This window comes from Arachis hypogaea, chromosome 3, assembly GCF_003086295.3.
Source record: "Arachis hypogaea cultivar Tifrunner chromosome 3, arahy.Tifrunner.gnm2.J5K5, whole genome shotgun sequence".
NCBI classification, from domain to species: domain Eukaryota; kingdom Viridiplantae; phylum Streptophyta; class Magnoliopsida; order Fabales; family Fabaceae; genus Arachis; species Arachis hypogaea.
Genome location: NC_092038.1, coordinates 121,559,168 through 121,585,331, shown reverse-complemented (window position 1 = coordinate 121,585,331; position 26,164 = coordinate 121,559,168). Strand labels below are relative to the sequence as shown.

The 26,164-nt window shown below is 37.3% G+C and overlaps 4 pseudogenes; 2 read left to right on the top strand and 2 right to left on the bottom strand.

Annotated features, from left to right (window-relative positions):
* The first annotated feature begins 881 nt into the window (after window positions 1–881).
* LOC112780833 (probable hexosyltransferase MUCI70) lies at window positions 882–3,243 on the top strand (annotated as a pseudogene).
* Window positions 3,244–6,451: 3,208 nt separating this feature from the next.
* LOC140183566 (methylthioribose kinase-like) lies at window positions 6,452–8,358 on the bottom strand (annotated as a pseudogene).
* A 2,454-nt stretch (window positions 8,359–10,812) lies between these two features.
* On the bottom strand, window positions 10,813–22,435 carry LOC112780817 (uncharacterized WD repeat-containing protein C17D11.16-like; annotated as a pseudogene).
* On the top strand, window positions 13,044–14,046 carry LOC140183920 (aspartyl protease family protein 2-like; annotated as a pseudogene).
* Window positions 22,436–26,164: the final 3,729 nt, after the last annotated feature.

Genomic DNA, 26,164 nt, shown 5'->3' with positions numbered 1-26,164 from the left:
TATTATTAAATGCAAGGACTTTAGTAACATAGAACTTCAGTATGGAAAAGGTGAGTCACCCATGGTCATTCATTTCATTCTTATCGTCCCCCTTGAATGACCATTTAGGATTATGCCTCGTTAAAACCTTACTAAAGAAAAATCCAAATGGAAAAAAAAATTTAGTGAAGGAAAAAGAGTACAAAATTCTTTGTGATGGGGACTGCCTCATTAAAAACCTTGTAAAGAAAAATCCAATGAAAAAAAAATTTTGACCAAGGAAAAAAGAACACAGTCTCCTCCTCTTGTCGATATCATTTAATGTCTCGAACTCGACGCATCCCAATCTCATGTACCAATCTTTTAAAGGAGAATTTTGGGAGTGACTTTGTAAATAAATCTGACAGATTGTCACTTGAGCGAATCTGTTGGACATCAATTGTCCCTTGATTTTGAAGATCATGAGTGAAGAAAAATTTGTTTTGTGCGAATATTTGTTTCATGGTTCAGAGCTGCGCTGCAAGGGATGATTGAGAAACACTTTGGAGCAGAAATAGTTGATGAGCTTTTCGAACGCTTTGCCGAGAAAGTTAAAGAATTTTCAAACATCATGGACACAGATAAACTAAAACTTGATGTGCTGTTTGTTCTTCTCAGGATAAAGAATAAGGCAAGGCTATAGGCTGTGTTATTCAATGTGAACATCATCAGGTTTAATTAGTAAATGGGGATATAATAAAGAGTTGGTTCCATTCTTGTACTATTAATTATCTTAAACTGGATATTAATGCTATATTTGAATTTTGCTTAAATATCTAATGGTTTATTAGAGGTTTAAAATTTGTATTAAGTCAATAAAGATCAGAGTGGCTAATGATGTTTACTTGCAGTTTTCAACTTAAATGGAATGTCTCCTCTCTGCTGTTGTAACTAGCAATGGGATCTTCAAGGTGCTTGCAGACTGTACTTGTCCAATGAAGGGCACATTAACCACTGTATATTCCTGGGTTGTTTATGTGCAGCATGCCCGGTATGTTACCTTCCTCCGGAAGAAGCTATTGAGCTGATGCCAAAGTCACCATCACCTTCACCAGTTCTTAAGAATTTAACTTATATCTATGAGTAAAATATAAGTAGATTTGGAGAATTCAGTGGCTCAGACTTTGGTGGATATCCTACTTTGAAGCAAAGGAATGAGTCTTTTGATATACAAGAATCAATGAGTGTGCACTTTGTTCAATATTTCCCTGACTTATATCTATAGCCACTCAGGAATGTTCTTTTTGGTTATAATAATTAGACCTTTCCAATAATAAAGCATATTCTATGTACCTTTCCACTGATACCAAACCATTCTGCACGTTCAATGACACATTGTGCATCTATCAGATTTGTAAGAGGAGCTAAACCTGGCCACAGCATAGGATTTGACATTGATGAAGCTGACATTCTTGAAATGGAGAAGTGTAATGGAGTAGTTGTTGCATCTACCATATTTGGTCTGTATAATATGATATCTGCAGCTTTTTACTATTTCAAACTAGTAATTGACTATAAACTGATTATATTGTTCAGGAAATTTTGACGAGTTCAGGCAAGCTGGGAAGCAGCAAGATGATTGGCTTATGGAGAATTATCGTTGCTCATAATCTTCCTTACACAGATGCACGGCGGACGGGAAAGGTCAGAATTCTTATTTGGCAAGTACTAATACACAATTATGTCTATGAAATAGAAATTGACACATGGAATATCTGCATTACCATTTTCCCCTTATGGTTATGCTCTTCTCTATGATTTGTTTGCTCATATATTAAGTTTATATTGTTGGCCACGGTTTCTTATTTTCATAATCTTCTTTGAAGGAGTTAATATTGCCATGTTAACTTACACTGACTACATTGGGAGGGGAGGGGAAGAAATAATTAGCTTAGTGGATGTACTGTTAGTTGCCAGATCCTCTTGTAGTAGCATTATAATTCCTTTTAATTCAAAATAAAATTTTTAGTCTTTGTGTATGATACAGAAAGCCTCAAATCTCTGTTAGACGCTGTTGTGTATTCTATTTCCTAAAGTACTACATTTATGCACCTATTAACTTCTATTAACTTTTCCCACAAATTCCGAAGCTTCTGCTGTATAGATTGGTTCCAAATGCTCGCTATTCTATATGGGTCGATGGGAAGCTTAAGCTTGTTGTCGATCCATATAAAATTCTTGAAAGGTAGAATCTTCTTTGTTACTATTAATTATAAGTCATATTTTATACATTTGTTGTTTCCGACTACACATGCAAGACGAATTTTTAATTTAACCTGCCACAGTACATGTTTTGGCACCTAAGCTACTTCTGTTCCCCCCATATTTAGGTTTTTGTGGAGGAAGAATGCAACTTTTGCAATATCAAAGCATTATAGGCGCTTTGATGTATTTGTTGAGGCCGAGGCAAACAAAGATGCCAAAAAGTATGATAATGCCTCTATCAACTTTCAGATTGAGTTTTACAAGCGAGAGGGATTGACCCCATATACAGAGGCCAAGCTTCCTCTTACAAGTGGTAGGAAAACCTTCCTATATCCATGTTGGATGAGATGCACCCGTTTCATTATTTTTTCTGAAACTTTGTGGCTGGTTTGCAAATGTTCCTGAAGGATGTGTTGTAATACGAGAGCATGTGCCGATTAGCAACCTTTTCACTTGTCTTTGGTTCAATGAAGTTGACAGATTTACTTCCAGGGACCAGATTAGTTTCTCAACCGTCAGGGATAAAATTTTGTCGAAGGTGGGTTTTCATTTTAACATGTTCTTGGACTGTGAAAGACGCAACTTTGTGATTCAGGTATTTTCCCCACAATCATGTTCGAGTATCTGATTAAACTATATGTATGCTCTCAGTTTTTCTTTCCCAAAAAAGATAGTGGTTCGGGCACAGGCAGGAACGCACTTACTAACTTATACTGTGTTTTAGTAGTTTCTTCTTTCTTCATTGTCTCTCGTTAATCTTATTTCAATTGATCAACCCCTACCCTCTCTTCTTTGTGAATGCAGAAATACTACATGGATATATTGCTGCGGCTGGCTCCACCAGTGGGTCATGTCCAACCACCCCCTCCGCCTGCTCCAATTCTCGAGGTGGTCTGCGAAAAGGTTGGAAGTCCACCCAGCAGGAGAGGGCCGGGAAGGCGTGGAAGAAATAGGAAAACTGGTAATAGGCGCCACCGCAAAGTTGTTGCTGGAAGTAAAGACATGGACACAGCAAGTTAAAAAGAGTTTTGTCTGGGTGATTATACTATTTTTTTTCTTTTGGTTCTAATATTCCACATACGAAAATCATTCGTTGGAGAGCAGGAGGAGAAGATGCAAGATGTATGTTGTAATTTGATTCTTTCATTCTTTTTTTGTTATTTTGTGCAATTGTCTATCTAAATTAATTTTTTGTACATATAGCAACATCTTCAATAATTATTTATAAACATGGGTTACCACTGAATTCCTCACTTGGCAACCCATTCTGCTATAGTACTTTCCTCACATGACCTTGTTCTTTCTTATAAGTTATCTTTACAACTAATTTTAAATTGTAAGTTTTTCAAAAATACGCAAAAACAATGAAGAAAACCTCATATATGTTCATGGTTGTTTCACAAAAACAATATATCCATCCATGCAACAGTTATTGGAAATTCACTTTCAAAAAGAAAACATTTCTATTCACCAAAACATTAATGATAACAAAAGATAAAAGTAAACCGAGATAACAGATAACTTGGGACTAAGCAACAAACTCAGCTGCTATAATTAATATATGGCACATCAATTGTCAAATCAGTAAAATAAAAACTACTTTTATTTTCCTTACACCAAACAGAAATCCAAGGTAGAGAAAAATCTAGAAAATTTGCTGATTTTATGCCTTGGAGTCAAAATCACTAGCCAATTTTTGCTTGCTTCTTAAGTTAGCCAACACCCTTGCAGCAGCCGAGTCTCTTGCTTCACGAGGATTGGAACAAGTGTCACCCCCCAATGAACACTCAAAGTCGGGTCCTTTAAAGGTCACCAAAGCTCGGAATCCACCTTCATTAAGCAATGTATATATAATATATACAGTGCATGTCAAATACTTGATAATTCTTCAACATAGATATACAAGCAACATAACTATGTATCACAAGAATCTTGGCTTCTACACCTAAATTGGACAACTTATCGTCTGATGGAGATACTCGATACATTGGTATGGTCCAAATATTTTCATTACATATACTGTCTAGTTCTTGCAAGATTAAACAGAGATCTGAGTACTTGTATGGAGATCAAAGGAACAGTTGCCATTGACTGCTAACTAACAGGTCATGAACATAAGCATAGATTCGTTGAAACATATTTAACAAGGCATCATAGATTCGTTAAACCGGTTCCTCTTGTTTTACTCAAACACATAACTTAAGCATGTGAATGCACCACAAACACCAATCACAGCATGCTTAATTTAGTATTAGGTTGGAAATTGTCTTGCCTGGCAATGACTTTGTGCAATGAGTACAGACTCTCTCCAACTTTTCGTCTCATTAAATGGAGCTAAGCATGGATCCTCAAGATTTTTTCTTATCCCTCCATGATTTCCTTCCCATGAATAATTACAACCCTCTATAATGGCGTCTATCGTTGTTTCCAGACTATCTTCCACATCTGTCAAGCAAGCAAAACCAATCAACATCTTTTCAACCCACACATTGACAAAGTTTAAATGATAGGTGAAAATATCAGTTTGCTTAAGTCAATTATGCTCTCAAATACTATGCCTTCAATGCAAACAAAATTTGATGTGGTCATGAAATAGGGAAAATGCCAATAAGGAAATAACAGGCATCTTTTTTGAGAATTTGCTTGATATTTGAGAAAATTAATTATAAAAGGGAAGTAACTGAAAGAATGTTTTTCCTTTAAAATAAATACTGAGAGAAGCAGACACAAAAAAGGGACAAGCAACATTATAGGAACATACCAGCTAAAATTCTCTGAATTTTTTTTATCACATTGAGCAGTATCCTCTTCTATCATTCGACGCTGAAGAGTCTGCAAACAAAAACCAAGTATAAGATGAGTGCAAATGCAGGGATTTTCAACATTCGAATTATATGAAAGTTGATCTCAAGTAAGCCAATAAATGGCAGTAACAAGCAAAAAAGTTTCTTTCACTATTTTATCAGGTTAATGATAAATAACCATGTGTAGGTGTCCATAGCCAGCTACTTAGAGTGAATTAAACATTAATGTCACTAAGAAAAGCAGTAAAAAAGTTTTTACTAGCTCATTCTTCTCTCGATTAAGAACAGCGAGGGATGTTTGTGACAGTGTCTCCCCCTTTGAACCTAATAAAAGATTTTGGAGCTTCTCAATATTTGAATGAGAATTATTTGCAACTGGAGCAGATTCTTCATGGATGCCTTTTTTAGAATCTTTAGAGTCCCAAATCTTATTACAAGCAGATTGATTATTGGTCCCGCCCTCAGCAATAGGACTCATTGTTGGATCAACCTTCACAACCTGCCAGACACCATTGCCATGCAAATGGATGAGAGAAATAACAAATATTGAAATACATATTTGAAAAATCTTCTTATGGAGGAAAACTACTAAGCAGGGGAACAAAAATACTTCTTTGTAATTTGGAGAATATAGGTGTAAAATTGGTTAACTTACTAACCTCAAACACCATGGCACATTACAAACTTTCAATAGAAAAATATTATCTTAAAACAAAACTTAAAAAGTGAACAGAGACTGGTGAACTAATAATCATTCATTGTGGATGCCAATATCTACACATTCTGTCATTACTAAACAGACAAGGGGTAACAAAACTAAACTACATAAAAGAATTGAATTTAATCCCTGCTAGCTCAATTCTTAGTTCCAAGGTAGTACACCAACTGCAGTCAAAATGGTAATTTAAAAAACAGAGTTAGTGAGAAAGAAACATTTGAAACCTTAATAGGGTGTGTAAATCTATTGGAGTCGTGTTGCGTGGACTTATTTTCCATATTCTGATCTTCACTAACATGTAATGTATTGACATTAAGCTGGCATTCCTTATTTTGAGATGGAACAACAGAAGAGTTGTTCAAATCCATATCCTGGGCCTCCTTGACAGAACCACACTCTGCAATGGTACAACTTTTGTTGTTCTCTTTTTGCTGTAGTGATTCTATATTATCATTGCTTGGCTTGCTAGCAAGGCCAACATTCATGCCCTTGCTTATATGTGATTCTGTCCCCTCGACACCATCTGCATTTGCATTTTTCTCTCCGAGGGTTGGTTCTTGCAAACTGTTGGAGTCGGTTTCTCTACAAACACAAATATATTGCACCAAAAAATATGTCAAAAGGAAACATAAAATGGCAATGACTGATGATCAGAGGAACATCAAGGCTCTGGGATTTCTGATGATGTGCACACACTGCACAGAATCTATTGCGATATTCCAATCATCCAACTATATTGGTTGTAAATGTCATAAGCGTGAAGAACTTTTACTGCCTGACATATTTACACAAGTTCAAGAGGTAAACTTGATAAAGCATGAACTGGCGTCAAATACAGAAAGAGGATGTAAAAAGTTGAAAATATTGGCATCCTACCAAGTCTTGTTTTATAACTACAACTCATATTTCTATAAACTATCTCTACGACTTCTTGGATTTCACATGATATAAATCTGATAGCTCACCAATGTGCACATGCACACCAGGAAATTCTTCTCTTCATTAGTATAATAAGGCAAAGTCACTAGCACTACACAAACAAGACAAGGCAGGACAAAACAACAGAACAATCCAAGGTATTTCAAAACTGTAAAAATGCACAGATTTGGCCTCCAAAAAGAACCAAAGAGAATCAAAAGCGTTTAAATTAGATTATGCAGAATAGGGGTGTGTGTGCCTGTGTGTTTTTCTGTTTCATTCCTTCTATTTTTTTCTGATAAAAAACTTTGGACTATGCTAAGTGCAGAAGCCACAAAGAGCCAGAAGAGTACACAACCAATAATCCAACATACATAAAGAAGGAAACCTACTTTTCGATCATTTGCTTGATCTGCATGTCCATCTTGAGAAAAGTAAGCCAGAATCAAATTTCCCAGGAATGCTCCAATATCAAAACCCATTGGTCCATAAAATGCAAATTCTGGATCAATAACTTGTGTTGATTCACGAGTAACCATAACAGAACTAGTGTGCAGATCTCCATGTATTAGAGTCTGGGCCCTCTCACAGAACCTACAAAAATGTACATTCTTATAAAGTATAAAAACTCTAACATCACAATTGCTACACATAATGCAGTAAAAGAAGTGTGCTGGTTATAATACTTGGATTTCAGCTCAGCAACTTCAAGCTTCAGCAGATTGTCTTACCGAACAGCCTCAGCATCACGATCGAGATAAGGGGAAGTCCAACGATTATATTGAGAAACTTTATAAGGGTCAGAGAACACGACCTGCTCGGTGAGTCTGCATAACTCCACATTACCACAATATTCGACAACTGGATGAAGCCAGCATGAATTCAGCTTAAGGCAACATCAATATGCAACAACGTTCCTCATACTCACAAGTAGAATATCAGTTTATCACTTATCACTCATCACTCATTTTCAAATGGAAAATAAACTACAGAGGTAAACTTCCACAAGCACAAGTAACTGAATAAGCAAAGCACAAGCAACCAAACGAGGGAAGGAAAACATTTGTTCTAATGCAAAACTTAAATAAAATAACTAGTTTCAGCTCAATCAACTTTGAAGCAAAGTAATAGATTGATAAAAGTGATACTATCAATCAGTGAAGACAAATAAACAATCTTCTTAGTTCTCCGATTAACAAATATATCGAATTGTCCAAAAAATGAGTTTGAGGAGTGTGAATCAATCAACAACAATTGCTAAAGAAAAGAGTAATAACGGGTAAGCTCACACATACCGTCCTTTTTGTGCTCGAAAGTTATACGAAAAAGGAGAGAAGTGAAAAAGAGTGTCTTGGCCATGAAATCAGCCATGCGCTCTGCAAGAAAAAGGGTACTCAATTCCAGCTATCGACCCTTTTCTTAATATTATATGTGGCGGTTCCAAGTAACGCATGCCAATCAATGACATTGAATGGTCAAAGTGGTAAACTTCAGGAACATGCTCAGGGCTCAAGCGACCCTCTTCATTCAGCCCCAAGTATTCAAAATATGCTCTATCCTTCGTTATCAGCCATGACTCCCCAATGCAGCATAAAAAATTGAACTTTGAATCGAAAGCTACCAAATATTTAGGGCTTTATTAGGTTGGGTTGAGTTTGTTTTAAGGCCCGTTAAGCCATCACCGAACTGGACCATTAAGGGTTCTCCTTCTCCTCCTCGTTACTCTCTACTGACTGCTACTGCTAGCTAGCTGCTGCCACCACCATTCTACACACAGACCCACACCACTTTCTTCTTTCGTTTGATTTCGAGTCTCAGAATGATTTCAGCTATTTCGTGGATACCGATAGGTGCTTCGAAGGCGGAACCCACCGTAGCTGTACCTCCTTCCAAGGAGGAAATTCAAGATATAATCACCACCGTCGCTGCCAGGTCTTTCTCTTCTTCTTCAAAACTCACTTAGGCAATTATAAATTTTTATCAAATACTTTACAATACATGTATGTTATGCAGTACAGCAGACAGTGAAAATGAGGAAGAAGCAGGGGATGAACGCATGGATGATGCCGGTGGCGCCGTCGATGAAGTTGTGCGAGCACTCAATGTTGCTGATGCTCTCAGGAAGGCTGATAAATTGGACGATATTGCCTTCGGTTTGAAGGAGCTTGACATGGAACATTACGATGATGAAGATGAAGGTATACAATAACATCTCAGAGAGTTATCTATCATAGTTATCTATCATATATCGAGCTGTTGGAAATTAGTGTTGGCGCGACGCTAGTTCGTGGAATTTTGGCTTCTTTGTTTCGGCTTGACCGGACCGAAAATGGCGGGGTAATTATTGACTCGGGCACTTCAGTGACTCGATTGACCCGACCCGCTTATGAGGCTTTGAGAGACGCTTTTTGGATTAGGGCAGCCCGTTTGAAACGGGCACCCGAATACTCGTTATTTGATACTTGCTTTGATCTTTCGGGGATGACGCAAGTGAAAGTTCCGACTGTAGTGCTACATTTTTGAGGTGCCGATGTGTCACTTCCAGTCTGGAATTACCTAATTTCGGTGGATGATAAGGGAACTTACTACTTTGCTTTTGCCGGGACGATGAGCGGGTTGTCCATAATTGGGAATATCCAGCAATAAGGGTTTCGGGTCGTGTTTGATTTGGTGGGTTCTCGGGTCGGGTTTGTCCCAAGAGGGTGCGCATAAAATGAATCAATGTGAGTTGTAGTGGTTGGCTTCTATTTTTGGTTTAAGTCAAACTAAATATAAGAATAGATATTTATGTTTTGTGTTGTTAACTTAATGAAATGGTAATTTGGCGATTTAACAATGGTAATTTATTTTGGCATCTTAATTAGTAATTGTAGCATCATCAAAATGCTTATGTTCAGTTATGTTGTATACAAGATGGTAACATTAAAATTTGAGAAGAGTGAATTGTCATGATCATACCTTAGATGAACGTGACTAAAATCGTGTGTGCAATAATAACTCAGGTAAACACGAGACAACAATAATGCATGCTCAATTATTTTTCCCCACCTTCAATTATCATCCTAAGGGAAAAAACAATTAGACATAATTTTAGTGGTGAAGAGTGTCAGAAATGATTGAGTGAATCTTAGAAACAAATGAAATAAGCATGTCAAACTTTCATGTTGGATCACCAATCACGCTTGGCATATGGCCAACAACTTTTTTTTTGGGTTACATTACTATCCCTTTTTCTAAGCTATCATATTTGGATTAATTTTTTTAAATATTGACCCAACTTTGACACAACACTCAGTATTGAATTTTATGATACGAGCAAGGTTCTGAAAATCGAATCGGTCATCGAATTGCTCTAGTTACTAGTTTATTGGTTTATTGGTTTAATTGATTCAACCGTAATTCAATCGAAATAACCGTTTTATAATAAAATAATAAATAAACATACTAAAACATAATTATAGTCTAATATAAACTTTAAAATATCATCCAAATTAAATATATTACATCAACCACAATATTATAATTTCATCCAAACACAAATTCAAAAGTCAAATAACAATAACAAAATCAAGAATATTTTATGTATTATAATAAAAAACAATAAATGAATGCTGATATATTTCTTTACATTTGAAAATCTAGAGTCAAGGATAAAAAAACATTCATTCAAGATTAGATAAAAATACTATGAAAAATTTCTATTTGACATCATTTGAAAGTTACTTCTTTATAATTTTTCACCTACCGATTATTATATATAGACACATTCAGTTAGCACAGCATAGAACAGGTACCACTAAATTACAGTTAAGACTAATGTTAGTAGACACAATTGTGCTTCGTGATTAGGATGATTCATTTGTTCCTTGGTTATCCATGCTTCATGACGAGGATCAAACACTTGAACGGTTGACACCATAGTGCTCTTTATGAGTTACAGTACATGCTCCTTCGTACAAGTTGGTATAAAGATCAATAGTGTTTGATTAATTTGAGATGTTTCAAACTGTGTATTATATTTATTATTATTTTTTTATAATATAATTTATTAATTTTAATTTGACAACCGATAATTCAAACACCCACGTAGTATTTCAAAATCAATTTTAAGAAAAAACAACTCGTTTGCTTTACCATTGTAATAAACAATTGAGAACAACGTTGGCAGTTTGGCACACAAGTTCGATTACAGAAGACGCTGTAACTCGTTATTCACAAGCGCATGACCGCAATTATATTACAAAGGCAAAAAATTGAAACACTCAATGATCCAAGCTGTAGAACAAATGTTCATTCAAAACTTATAAGGATGTTACATGAATTATGAGAGAGAACATGCTACCAAACTCTATATATCTACCATCCTTAATGTATTGCTTTCAACTTGTTTCGTAACAACTGTATCTAACATAAATACTTCTAGCCTACCAGTAACATGAAGGGGAGACCGGAAAAGCTATTATGACTCAATTATAACACGACCGAGTTCTATTCTTGTTGTAATTTTCATAACGCTGAGAGACAGCAGACTCAGATAAAGTGTCCCAAACCTACAAGGTATGAGTGACAACAGTAAATTTCACAGAAATCTATCAAGAACACATTTGAATTTCTGTGGTACTTTTCACTCACTTGCAATTTTCCCTCTAAGCCTCCTATAGCCAACACAAAGGGATTGTCCTCTGAGAATGAAATAGAAAATACAGCTCCTTGAAAAGCCGCATCCAAAAACAGAAGTCATCAGTGTTACTTGTATCATGATTCAGACTAGAGAATACCTTTTTTTTCTTTTGGTTAAATCTCATCAAATAAAAGAAGCAAACTTACAGCATTGGAGTTTTTAGATGCCACAACAGATGGTTGGTTGTTCGATAAATCCCAAAGCATTACCTGCAACAAATAATAGTACTCGAATGAGATGATTTCCAATTCTGCAAGATATAGTATATAGGAATAGGAACACAACAAACGGACTTCACAATTACCATTTTGTCCATCGATCCAGTAGCAGGTAGCTGCAAGAAGGCAACAAGGTATGGTTAAACTGAGTACATAATAACTTGGTATTTCTCATCAAAACATTGAAAATACATACATTAGGTGCTGACACATTATAGGATACTGAGGTAACAGCTTTGTCATGTGCATGAAGAGTAAATGTAGAACTTAGATCAGATGTGGATTCAGACATTGCGGTCCGAACATCAAAACACTTGACAGTACCATCCTCGAGACTCACCTAGAAGCACAATTTAATTATTATTAGTGAAGCTAAAACTATGCATCCATAAAATACAATTACCAATTCAATCACTGAAACGAGAAATCAAAATTAACCATAACATACCACAAAATAGTGTTAGTGTGTGGATCCCAGGCCAAGCTCTCGACATCAGCTGTGACTGACCACTTATAACCAGGATGGGATGGCATCCTTCCATCCCTCTGTAAAGTGTAAAAGCATTGAAAGCATTAGAATGTTAGATAACTAAGAAAAAAGACAGACAGAAATTCCAATGTGATCATTTTTAAAGAGAAAGTCTATTTTGGCACATGAATATTATACAACCAAAATCTACAGTGTAATAAGTATCCATTCCAGATAAAAAAAGAAATGCAAAAATATAGAGTATATAAGAAACATTATGTCACTACCAGGACCACAATATGATCAAATGAACCACTAAGAAGAATTTCTCGTTCACGATGATGCCAAGCAACTGCTTGAACCTGTCAAGATAGATGAACAAAGGCATCAGACAACATATTGACTCAAGCAACCTAAATTAATGTTAGTAAGACAAAATATACAATATTAAATGACTTAATTAAGGAAAAAAGTGAAAATCTTTCCTACCAACGTATAAGTAATATTTCTGAGCTTGTACACTATTTAGAAGTAAGGGAAAAAAGAAAAGAAAAGATGATGGACATGAAGAGGGAAAGTCCTCTTTATCAATAAAAGAAGTTCATATTTGTAATTGATTGCACTTTTGCATACTACTTGTCTTGTCTAAGTGATGCTCTATTGTACTCTCACACTTCCCAGTAGCCACATCCCAAATCTTGACTTGCTTGTCAGCACTGGCACTAGCAAGTACATTCCTGAATGTTTTAAGAATGACTGCCATCATAGGTGCAAAAGAATAGAGTTTCAAAATAAGTAATAAATGAAACCTTTACGTCCCAAATGGTGCCCAACAGATGAAATAATACCAAAATCCAGTTTTGAGGCCCGTTAAGCCATCACCAAACTGGACCATTAAGGGTTCTCCTTCTCCTCCATGTTACTCTCTGCTACTGCTAGCTAGCTGCTGCCACCACCATTCTACACACACACACACACCACTTTCTTCTTTCGTTTGATTTCGAGTCACAGAATGATTTCAGCTATTTCGTGGATATCGATAGGTGCTTCTAAGGTGGAACCTACCGTAGCTGAACCTCCTTCCAAGGAAGAAATTCAAGATATAATCACCACCGCCGCCGCTAGGTCTTTCTCTTCTTCTTCAAAACTCACTTAGCCAATTATAAAATTTTATCAAATACTTTACAATACATGTATGTTATGCAGAACAGCAGACAGTGAAAATGAAGAAGAAGCAGGGGATGAACGCATGGATGATGCCGGTGGCGCCGTCAATGAAGTTGCGCGAGCACTCAATGTTGCTGATGCTCTCGGGAAGGCTGATAAATTGGACGATATTGCCTTCGGTTTGAAGGAGCTTGACATGGAACATTACGATGATGAAGATGAAGGTATACAATAACATCTCAGAAAGTTATCTATCATAGTTAGTTTGGCAGACAGAGCTGCTTCGTCAAAACCGTCTTCGATGGTTTTTGGTAATTTGGCGATTTCGAGAGTGGCACGGTTCACTCCATTATTAAAGAACCCAAAGCTTGACACATTTTACTATGTCGAGCTGTTGGAAATTAGTGTTGGCACGACGCTAGTTCGTGGAATTTCGGCTTCTTTGTTTCGGCTTGACCGGACCGAAAATGGCGGGGTAATTATTGACTCGGACACTTCAGTGACTCGATTGTTCTGACCCGCTTTTCGGGTTGGGGCAGCCCGTTTGAAACGGGCACCCGAATACTCGTTATTTGATACTTGCTTTAATCTTTCGAGGATGACGCAAGTGAAAGTTCCGACCGTAGTGCTACATTTTTGAGGTGCCGATGTGTCACTTCCAGTCTGGAATTACCTAATTTCGGTGGATGATAAAGGAACTTACTACTTCGCTTTTGCCGGGACGATGAGCGGGTTGTCCATAATTGGGAATATCCAGCAATAAGGGTTTCGGGTCGTGTTTGATTTGGTGGGTTCTCGGGTCGGGTTTGTCCCAAGAGGGTGCGCATAAAATGAATCAATGTGAGTTGTAGTGGTTGGCTTCTATTTTTGGTTTAAGTCAAACTAAATATAAGAATAGATATTTATGTTTTGTGTTGTTAACTTAATGAAATGGTAATTTGGCGATTTAACAATGGTAATTTATTTTGGCATCTTAATTAGTAATTGTAGCATCATCAAAATGCTTATGTTCAGTTATGTTGTATACAAGATGGTAACATTAAAATTTGAGAAGAGTGAATTGTCATGATCATACCTTAGATGAACGTGACTAAAATCGTGTGTGCAATAATAACTCAGGTAAACACGAGACAACAATAATGCATGCTCAATTATTTTTCCCCACCTTCAATTATCATCCTAAGGGAAAAAACAATTAGACATAATTTTAGTGGTGAAGAGTGTCAGAAATGATTGAGTGAATCTTAGAAACAAATGAAATAAGCATGTCAAACTTTCATGTTGGATCACCAATCACGCTTGGCATATGGCCAACAACTTTTTTTTTTTGGGTTACATTACTATCCCTTTTTCTAAGCTATCATATTTGGATTAATTTTTTTAAATATTGACCCAACTTTGACACAACACTCAGTATTGAATTTTATGATACGAGCAAGGTTCTGAAAATCGAATCGGTCATCGAATTGCTCTAGTTACTAGTTTATTGGTTTATTGGTTTAATTGATTCAACCGTAATTCAATCGAAATAACCGTTTTATAATAAAATAATAAATAAACATACTAAAACATAATTATAGTCTAATATAAACTTTAAAATATCATCCAAATTAAATATATTACATCAACCACAATATTATAATTTCATCCAAACACAAATTCAAAAGTCAAATAACAATAACAAAATCAAGAATATTTTATGTATTATAATAAAAAACAATAAATGAATGCTGATATATTTCTTTACATTTGAAAATCTAGAGTCAAGGATAAAAAAACATTCATTCAAGATTAGATAAAAATACTATGAAAAATTTCTATTTGACATCATTTGAAAGTTACTTCTTTATAATTTTTCACCTACCGATTATTATATATAGACACATTCAGTTAGCACAGCATAGAACAGGTACCACTAAATTACAGTTAAGACTAATGTTAGTAGACACAATTGTGCTTCGTGATTAGGATGATTCATTTGTTCCTTGGTTATCCATGCTTCATGACGAGGATCAAACACTTGAACGGTTGACACCATAGTGCTCTTTATGAGTTACAGTACATGCTCCTTCGTACAAGTTGGTTTAAAGATCAATAGTGCTTGATTAATTTGAGATGTTTCAAACTGTGTATTATATTTATTATTATTTTTTTATAATATAATTTATTAATTTTAATTTGACAACCGATAATTCAAACACCCACGTAGTATTTCAAAATCAATTTTAAGAAAAAACAACTCGTTTGCTTTACCATTGTAATAAACAGTTGAGAACAAAGTTGGCAGTTTGGCACACAAGTTCGATTACAGAAGACGCTGTAACTCGTTATTTACAAGCGCATGACCGCAATTATATTACAAAGGCAAAAAATTGAAACACTCAATGATCCAAGCTGTAGAACAAATGTTCATTCAAAACTTATAAGGATGTTACATGAATTATGAGAGAGAACATGCTACCAAACTCTATATATCTACCATCCTTAATATATTGCTTTCAACTTGTTTCGTAACAACTGTATCTAACATAAATACTTCTAGCCTACCAGTAACATGAAGGGGAGACCGGAAAAGCTATTATGACTCAATTATAACACGACCGAGTTCTATTCTTGTTGTAATTTTCATAACGCTGAGAGACAGCAGACTCAGATAAAGTGTCCCAAACCTACAAGATATGAGTGACAACAGTAAATTTCACAGAAATCTATCAAGAACACATTTGAATTTCTGTGGTACTTTTCACTCACTTGCAATTTTCCCTCTAAGCCTCCTATAGCCAACACAAAGGGATTGTCCTCTGAGAATGAAATAGAAAATACAGCTCCTTGAAAAGCCGCATCCAAAAACAGAAGTCATCAGTGTTACTTGTATCATGATTCAGACTAGAGAATACCTTTTTTTCTTTTGGTTAAATCTCATCAAATAAAAGAAGCAAACTTACAGCATTGGAGTTTTTAGATGCCACAACAGATGGTTGGTTGTTCGATAAATCCCAAAGCATTACCTGCAACAAATAATAGTACTCGAATGAGATGATTTCCAATTCTGCAAGATATAGTATATAGGAATAGGAACACAACAAACGGACTTCACAATTACCATTTTGTCCATCGATCCAGTAGCAAGTAGCTGCAAGAAGGCAACAAGGTATGGTTAAACTGAGTACATAATAACTTGGTATTTCTCATCAAAACATTGAAAATACATACATTAGGTGCTGACACATTATAGGATACTGAGGTAACAGCTTTGTCATGTGCATGAAGAGTAAATGTAGAACTTAGATCAGATGTGGATTCAGACATTGCGGTCCGAACATCAAAACACTTGACAGTACCATCCTCGAGACTCACTTAGAAGCACAATTTAATTATTATTAGTGAAGCTAAAACTATGCATCCATAAAATACAATTACTAATTCTATCACTGAAACGAGAAATCAAAATTAACCATAACACACCACAAAATAGTGTTAGTGTGTGGATCCCAGGCCAAGCTCTCGACATCAGCTGTGACTGACCGCTTATAACCAGGATGGGATGGCATCCTTCCATCCCTCTGCAAAGTGTAAAAGCATTGAAAGCATTAGAATGTTAGATAACTAAGAAAAAAGGCAGACAGAAATTCCAATGTGATCATTTTTAAAGAGAAAGTCTATTTTGGCACATGAATATTATACAACCAAAATCTACAGTGTAATAAGCATCCATTCCAGATAAAAAAAGAAATGCAAAAATATAGAGTATATAAGAAACATTATGTCACTACCAGGACCACAATATGATCAAATGAACCACTAAGAAGAATTTCTCGTTCACGATGATGCCAAGCAACTGCTTGAACCTGTCAAGATAGATGAACAAAGGCATCAGACAACATATTGACTCAAGCAACCTAAATTAATGTTAGTAAGACAAAATATACAATATTAAATGACTTAATTAAGGAAAAAAGTGAAAATCTTTCCTACCAACGTATAAGTAATATTTCTGAGCTTGTACACTATTTAGAAGTAAGGGAAAAAAGAAAAGAAAAGATGATGGACATGAAGAGGGAAAGTCCTCTTTATCAATAAAAGAAGTTCATATTTGTAATAATTGATTGCACTTTAGCATACTACTTGTCTTGTCTAAGTGATGCTCTATTGTACTCTCACACTTCCCAGTAGCCACATCCCAAATCTTGACTTGCTTGTCAGCACTGGTACTAGCAAGTACATTCCTGAATGTTTTAAGAATGACTGCCATCATAGGTGCAAAAGAATAGAGTTTCAAAATAAGTAATAAATGAAACCTTTATGTCCCAAATGGTGCCCAACAGATGAAATAATACCAAAATCCAGTTTTAAATTTAACAAACCTGAGCGCTTTGTTCCAGGCAAGACCAAGTACAGAGTCAGTGTGACTGTCATCTTTGTATTTGATTGACTTCTACAAAACCAATTAATAGAATCAGTAACTGGGTCTATACTCAGAATTGCACTTCAACTTAAAAAGATTTACAAACCTTCTTCCCCTTCTTCTTTTTCTCTGAAATGCCACCTAAAACCATGCATAGCTGCACTGCATCAATCTGGGAACAAAGGTAGCTTAGAAGGTATTCAATGAAAGTGGCTTTATATTCTGAATGATGTTTCCAACTTTTCAGTGAAATTTATTAACCATATTCACTTACAACATCAAGGTCCCAAATTTCTATTGACGGTTCCATTGAACCAACAACTAAGAAGTTTCCTGCAATGATAATGAAATAATAATGCGATAGAAAGTAGAGGAAGCATAAGGGGATCCAGTCAAATTTTGAGCATACAAATGAATGCTAGAATTTATAACTTATTTACTAAAACAAACAAGAGCACAAAAAACCAACACATTTAATAAAAAAAGAGATAAACATACGAGATGCATAAACAAAGGCAATATTCCCCACCTTTCTCTCTTCCTTGAAGGCAGTCAAGCCAAGCTGTGGATAGCGGAAAGGCAGGAATTATGATATCATGATGGACATACATGTTCATCTCACTAGTACCGACGTCCTCAAGTATATGAACCTTGTAGTAGAAAAAGACGCAACTTATATAAGTCTACCATTGCATCACATAACAAACATCAAAGAAAAATACATCAGCCAATAAGTGAGGATTTGTTTACCTCGAGAAGACTGAGATCGTCCTCAGTACGAGCACGAACAATGACGGAATCATTTGGATTAATGATCATGTCTTCGAGTTCCTCAGAGTCATAATCATCCTTAACAATGTAAAACAATATGATGTTGTAGAGTCACAAATGAAGGTCAACAGTAGAATACAGACAAAGTATTAGAACTTACGTTCTTATCTTTGATATAAAGATCCTGGTCGATACTTGGATAATAAAGATCACCAATCCCGAAACTAAATACCTCAACTCCTAAGGTCAATAAAAAGATGCAACTTAACATAGACAACACAAGGAGACAGAGCTAGCTAGCTAACCATAGCCATGGCTGATATCATGCTAAGTGATTCGATAGCTAACTCTAACTAAACAGACAGATAACTCCCTGAGATGTTATTGTATACCTTCATCTTTATCATCGTAATGTTCCATGTCAAGCTCCTTCAAACCGAGGGCAATATCGTCCAATTTATCAGCCTTCCCGAGAGCATCATCAACATTGAGTGCTCGCACAACTTCATCGACGGCGCCACCGGCATCATCCATGTGTTCATCACTTGCTTCTTCCTCATTTTCACTGTCTGCTCCACTGCATAACATACATGTATTGTAAATTATTTTATAAAATTTTATAATTGGCTAAGTGAGTTTTGAAGAAGAAGGGAAAGACCTGGCGGCGGCGGCGGCGGCGGTGATTATATCTTGAATTTCTTCCTTGGAAGGAGGTTCAACTACGGTGGGTTCCGCCTTCGAAGCACCTATCGGTATCCATGAAATACCTGAAATCATTCTGAGACTCGAAATCAAATGAAAGAAGAAAGTGGTATGTGTGTGTGTGTAGAATGGTGGTGGCAGCAGCTAGCTAGCAATAGCAGAGAGTAACAAGGAGGAGGAGGAGAACCCTTAGGCATTGTTTGGATATAGAAAAGAAAAGAGAAGTAAAGAAAATGAAAGAAAAGAAAATAGAAGGAAAAGTAGAGTTATTTGTGTGTTATTTGGATGAAGAGAAAATGAATGGAAAGAAAATAAAAAGATTTTTTTGTTTGGATGAGTAGAAAAATGAGAAGAAAGAAAATCATAATGGTATCAAGTTGAGGTAATGACCAAATCAGTACCCGAAAGATTGAAACGCTGACATTTTGGTACCTTACTCTTGTATTTGACAAAAAGGTACCCGAAAAATTTTAAAAATTGACAAGCGTGTCCAAGTTATTGCCGGACCTAAGCTCCGGTGAGGACAATGCTGACCTGGACACCGGATTTTGCTGACAAAATATGTTTTATTTGAGTTGTAATTTTCAATTAAGTCATTTGTTAGCCTAGGTGGAAATTAAATTAATTGAAATTGATTTGGCCCCCAAATCAGAGCTCTTTGCCCTAATCCCCAATATTGCTCTCTTCGTACACTCGCAGGAGGGGAGCCAAAATTTGGAAGATGCATACAGCAAGGGCTCGTGAAAAAGCTACAACGGTGAGAAGGCAGTCATCAATGCAAGCCTTCGACGTGGATGGTGCTTCCGGTGTTGTGAGTAAAACTTACAATGGCTGCTGCTTTTGTCCCCTTCCAGTGGTTCCGTTGAAGTCGAAGACAAGTAGCAACCCTGATAGATGGTTTCTACGCTGCCCTATGTGGAAGGTAAGCTTGGAATTTTGATGTATATGTGACGAATTAATGCAATATCCCTTTTTGGTTTGTCGTCTGTGCTTATTCAGTTGTAGTTTTTGATTGTTGTCTGATGTTTGAAATTTTCCTGTTGTGCTAGAACACACAAATGCGTTGCGGGTATTTTCAATGGTTGGATGAAATACAAGAGGAATGTGTGGAAGGAGAAGTTTCTTCAGAGAATAGTAATATGCTGGGCAAATCAGAACCAAAATAGAAAAACAGAATCAATGTCAAATGTGGGGATGGCCAAGAAATTGATAGGATGATGATGGTACTATCTGTGGTGAATGACATGAAGGAGCATCTGAAGAGGGTTGAGTTGTGCCTAATTTTTATGTGTATATTGGTTGGGGTAAATGTGGCTTTGATTTTGTTTAGTTTGGCTAAGTAGGTAGACAGTGCATAGTATAATTGTATAATAATGACACTTTAGAATTTTGTAATCTTCTCCTCATTGTAATTGAGATGATTTAATATATGCTGTGAACAGATTTGTGAAGAAATTAAATTATTGTTTTCCTGATGTAAGCAAGCTATACAGATTAATAGTAAGCCATGTAATAGATTTGTGAACAGAACCTCAATAAAACACCAGGAGCTATAAAATGAAGTTATAACCATTAACTATTCAGACTAACAAAGTTCAAGCCCCAAAATAAGACTAGCAAAATGACACTTATGTTCATAGTAGCTGCAACAGACCCAAAATGACACTAACAAAACACAAAAGACTTGGTTTGCACTTACATGCCATAATGGCACTTGGATTTATGTTAACTAAATCATGTCCAAACAGGAGCTAACAACAAACTAAAAAACCCAAGATCAAAATCAGTTCAGTTATTGTCATTTGTTGATGGCTTTGATGGTGGTGGTCCGGATGGCTTTTTCTTCTTCAATAATAGGGTGGGCACGAAGCCAGTAAACCTCCTCTGTGTGGCTGGACCTGCTGCTGCCATGGTCTCCCTAGTCACAGTTGGTGGCCTAAATGGTGCTGCACGTTGGGCCTGAAGATTGGGCCTAACTAATGGACCATGTGGCATTGACCCAGTCCCACTACATGGGTTTGCAGCATTAGATGGAGATGTAGGAATTTGGGAGCTAGACCCAAGATCAAGCCTGACAACCCTAGGTTGAGCAGGGGGTGATGGTGCAGCTGCTGCATTTTGCCTTGGAGTGGTGCTGCCCCTTCCTCTTGGTGGAACTGGGTTGCCCCTTACAAAAGATGGTATGTCCCTCCTCTTTGGTGTTGGTGCCGGTTGTGAAGTAGTTGTTGGAGGTGCCAAGTTGGTTGGTGCTGGTATAGTGGCTACATTAGGGGGTGTAGCATTTGTTGTAGTGTTCCCAGAATGTGTTAGACTAACCAAGTTATTCCGCATCAATTTGTCCATTCATGAAAACAGATACAAGAGTTTGGAACAACAAGGTAACATAAATCACATTGTTTACGTGATCAGGCTGACTTTGTGGATGGTTTTGAGTGAGGTCTTCCTCATCTGCAACATGTATAGCATGTGCAGCCTCCATGGTCTCCTCCCCAGTTAGGTTTTGTTTACCTCGAGAAGACTGAGATAGTCCTCAGTACGAGCACAAATAATGATAGAATCAGTTGGATTAATGAGCATGTCTTCGAGTTCCTCAGAGTCATCATCATCCTTAATAATGTAAAACAATATGATGTTGTAGAGTCACAAATGAAGGTCAACAGCAGACTGCAGACAAAGTATTGGAACTTACGTTCTTATCTTTGATATAAGGATCCAGGTCGCTACTTGGATAATAAAGATCACCAATCCCAGAACTAAATACCTCAACTCCTAAGGTCAATAAAACGATACAAATTAACACAATACAACACAAGGAGACAGAGCTAGCTAGCTAACCATAGCCATGGCTGATATCATGCTAAGTGATTCGATAGCTAACTCTAACTAAAACCGCTAACTAACTAACTAACTAACTATGATAGATAACTCCCTGAGATGTTATTGTATACCTTCATCTTCATCATCGTAATGTTCCATGTCAAGCTCCTTCAAACCGAGGGCAATATCGTCCAATTTATCAGCCTTTCCGAGAGCATCAGCAACATTGAGTGCTCGCGCAACTTCATCGACGGCGCCACCGGCATCATCCATGCGTTCATCCCCTGCTTCTTCCTCATTTTCAATGTCTGCTGTACTGCATAACATACATGTATTGTAAAGTATTTGATAAAATTTTATAATTGGCTAAGTGAGTTTTGAAGAAGAAGAGAAAGACCTGGCGGCGGCGGTGGTGATTATATCTTGAATTTCTTCCTTGGAAGGAGGTTCAGCTATGGTGGGTTCCGCCTTCAAAGCACCTATCAGTATCCACGAAATAGCTGAAATCATTCTGAGACTCGAAATCAAACGAAAGAAGAAAGTGGTGTGTGTGTGTGTGTAGAATGGTGGTGGCAGTAGCTAGCTAGCAGTAGCAGAGAGTAATGAGGAGGAGAAGGAGAACCCTTAATGGTCCAGTTCGGTGATGGCTTAACGGGCCTTAAAACAAACTCAACCCAGCCCAATAAAGGCCTAAATATTTGGAAGTCCAAATTGATTTGGCACCGAAAATTTTTTTCCTCTTTTCACTTTTCGTTCCCTGCTCCTTCCTCCCTCTTCCCTCTTCCCCCCTGTGTTGGACTAACCAAGTTATTCTGCATCAATTTGTCCATTCATGAAAACAGATCCAAGAGTTTGGAACAACAAGGTAACATAAATCATATTGTTTACCTGATCAGGCTGACTTTGTGGATGATTTTGAGTGAGGTCTTCCTCATCTGCAACATGTGCAGCATGTGCAGCCTCCATGGTCTCCTCCCAGTTAGTTTCTTGCTCCCTAGCTTCTTCCTCATCAAGATCTGGTTCTTCAGCTCCTCATCCAATTCCTTTCTCAGGACAAGTTCTGCTATTATGTCCATCTTTACAAAAAGCACATGAGTAAGGTAAATCAGCATTCATCAAGTTTAGAAATGGCAAATAAAATCTAAAGTAAATAGATATTAATATTACTGACCCTCTTGCAGATTTGGCATGTTATCTGTCCGTATCTTCTCTTGGCCTTGTATTGGTTCCCAAAGCTTTGCTCAGTGCTATCCTTTCTCCTCTTCTTAATAGGTCTGCCAATAGGCCTCTTGTATGGAGGGGGCAGACATGGCAGCCCTTCGTGATGTTCCCAGTACTCTTGACTTGGTATGCTACTAATGTGAAATTGGTAAGTCCTATTATATGCCTCGATGGTGAGCTTGTGATGGACATAGTCTTCAGGCTTCTCATTCTTTCTCTGGATTGCTGCAATCCCATGACAGCATGGTAGTCCAGTCAGCTGCCATTTTCTACATGAGCATGTCCTCTCTCGTGTATTGACTCTCACTCTATATTGCCACTTTGTTACTTCAAACTGGTTGTGCTCATCATCACCACACCATTGTGCTTCCCAGTAGTTAGCTTGTCTTTTTTCTTTCTCTAGCCTACTGACTTGTACAGGGGTTATCTGTCCAGTGTAAGCCAATAGTGAGTCCTTGTGAGTTGTCATTGTCTTCATGATATAGAACCTAAGCTCCTCAAGCATTGTCAAAATGCTCTTCCGCTGCAGACGGACAATTGTTGAATTAAATGACTCACAGTTATTGCTTGTCAAACTGTCTACCTTTGGCCATTCTGAAAATCCTGATCTCGATCACTGTTCTTGTTCAAATTTGGACAAATACTCCGATGCTTGTTTGTTGATCCATTTTACAGCTGTCATTGCATTATTGAACTCTTGATCAATTGTTGCTTTTGCACATTGTCAAAATGCTGCCTTAAGTTCCTTATCCTTCCATCTCTTGTTCAGATTTCTCCACATATGCATACAACAAAATCTGTGCTTGACCCCCGGCATTATGTCCTCCAATGCTGGTATTAATCCCTGCATTGAATGGTTACCACAATTAATTAGGAGACATTCGAGAAGTTACATCTAGAAACACACAAGAATTCAAATACAATAGTCTTAGTGCATATCACCTTTTGCTGGTCTGACATAAAAACCCAGCCATTCTCATTGTAGTCCCCTATGTCAGTGTGCAACTCCTCCAAAAAGAATCTCCAATTTTCCCTAGTTTCTACATCAACAACCCCATACGCTATTGGAAAAAGTTGATTGTTCGCGTCCTGACCAACGGCAGTTGGTAATTGCCCTCTAAAGTAGCCTTTCAAAAACGTCTCATCCAAAACTATAAAGGGTCTACACCCTGCTTTAAATCCATTTTTGCAAGCAGCCAAACAGATGTACAAGTTTCTAAACCTAGGCAACCCCTCTGGCTGTGGAGTAGTCTCCATGTTGGCTCTTGAACTAGGATTAGCCTTCATGATTTCGTTCAGATAGTCTCTAAGCCTTAGGTATTGATCTTTCTCTGTTCCCTCAATAACTTCTTTGGCCTTGTCCATAGCCCTATACATCATCCTCTCATTAACTGATATGTCATACTCCACTTTAAACCACTCCCGTGCCTCCCTCTGTAGCATATTGGGATGGATTCTGAGCTTTGGCACCATTTCCTCAGCAACCCAAGAACAACTAATAGACTTACTCTTGTTGCTTCTGGGACACATATGTTTGTCCACAAATGTCTTTATCTGAAAGGATGCTGGGTAGTTGGTCCTGGCACAGTAGCACAACCATGGGCAATCGGGGTCATAGCAAATCACCCTACACCTCTTCTTCTCATTCCTCAGATAGAATACTTGTCTCTCAATTTGTATGTTATACTTCTGCACTGTTGCTTTGAAGTGGTCCATGGTCTCGAACTCCATATTCAACTCCAGAGTTATTTTCCCATATGGCGTGTTGGGATTATGTTGAGGAAATACAGGTTCCTCTTCATCGTCAGATGCAGGAGGGCTACAAAGTTCTTTAGACTCATATTGGTACATCTCAGGTTCACTTTCACCATCTTCTCTATTCGGGTTAGGCACCTCTACCCTTGGTGCTTGATCCTCCTTTCCAAGTATAATTCTTTGCCCAGACGGTTGAGGTCTTGGATGATTTCTCCTTGTGTTAGTTCTCCCAGTTGTTTGTGTTACATTATCTGTTGCAGAATCATTTGAGATACATGAGAATTGATGCAATGCTTATTCACATAGCCTCTAACCCAAAAAAAAAAAGAATCAACTTTACCTGTTGGATTTTCTGTAACAGGTTCCTCTGACCTCAACTCATCCACAACTGGTTCTCCAAAATCAGAACCTTCATTCGGATCATTAACATCATCAGCATTGGTCTCGTATGTGGGTTCATTTACAGCTTCAGCTTTACCTTCTCGAGGATCACTCTCAGGAACCTCATTTTCGGCAGCTCTTCTTTCTCGGGATAAACCTCTAGGTGGTGGTCTTGGATGCCTCTTTCTAACCTTCTTAACACCCATCTGTGGAGCTAATGCTCCTTCAGTTCCTTTCTCCTCATTCCCATCATTCGCAGCTTCTTCCCCTGCACCACTCTCACCTTTGTTCGACTCGTTTAAATCAACAGTGGCCTCATTTACAACCTCATTCACAGTCTCCTTCACAACTACACTCAAAGCCATATTCAATTCATTAACCTCAGCTCTGGTCTCATTCACACCTTCATTCTCCTTCTCATTAACCTCGTTCACATTATCACCACCTGGGTTGACTTCAACCACACTATCACTGCTACCATCAGACATGACTTCTTTATCAATGATTTCAGGGTTCACATCAATGGGGTGATCAAAATATAGGTGTACAGTATTGTCATTCTTCATCGCACTCTCACACATCCTCATCACTTCAGCATCTGTCCTAAGCACTATAAGACCCTTACCTAAGTCTAAACCAGGTTCTAGCCAGTACACCTCATTGTATCCAGGGTAACTCAAGTCTAGAAATAACCCCTCAACAAAAAATAAATTACATGTCTCCACATTCACCCTGTGTATCTCAGTTACCAAACCTCCATCGTATATCACATTAACGCCCCACCCCTTTTCAAGGCACCCATGTGATGATAAACAAACGTAACTAGACGATCCATCTAAAAAAGGAGTTACAAGCACAGAAAACAAACAACAAAAATGGCTCACTACTAAAACAATCAAAATTATCATAATGCT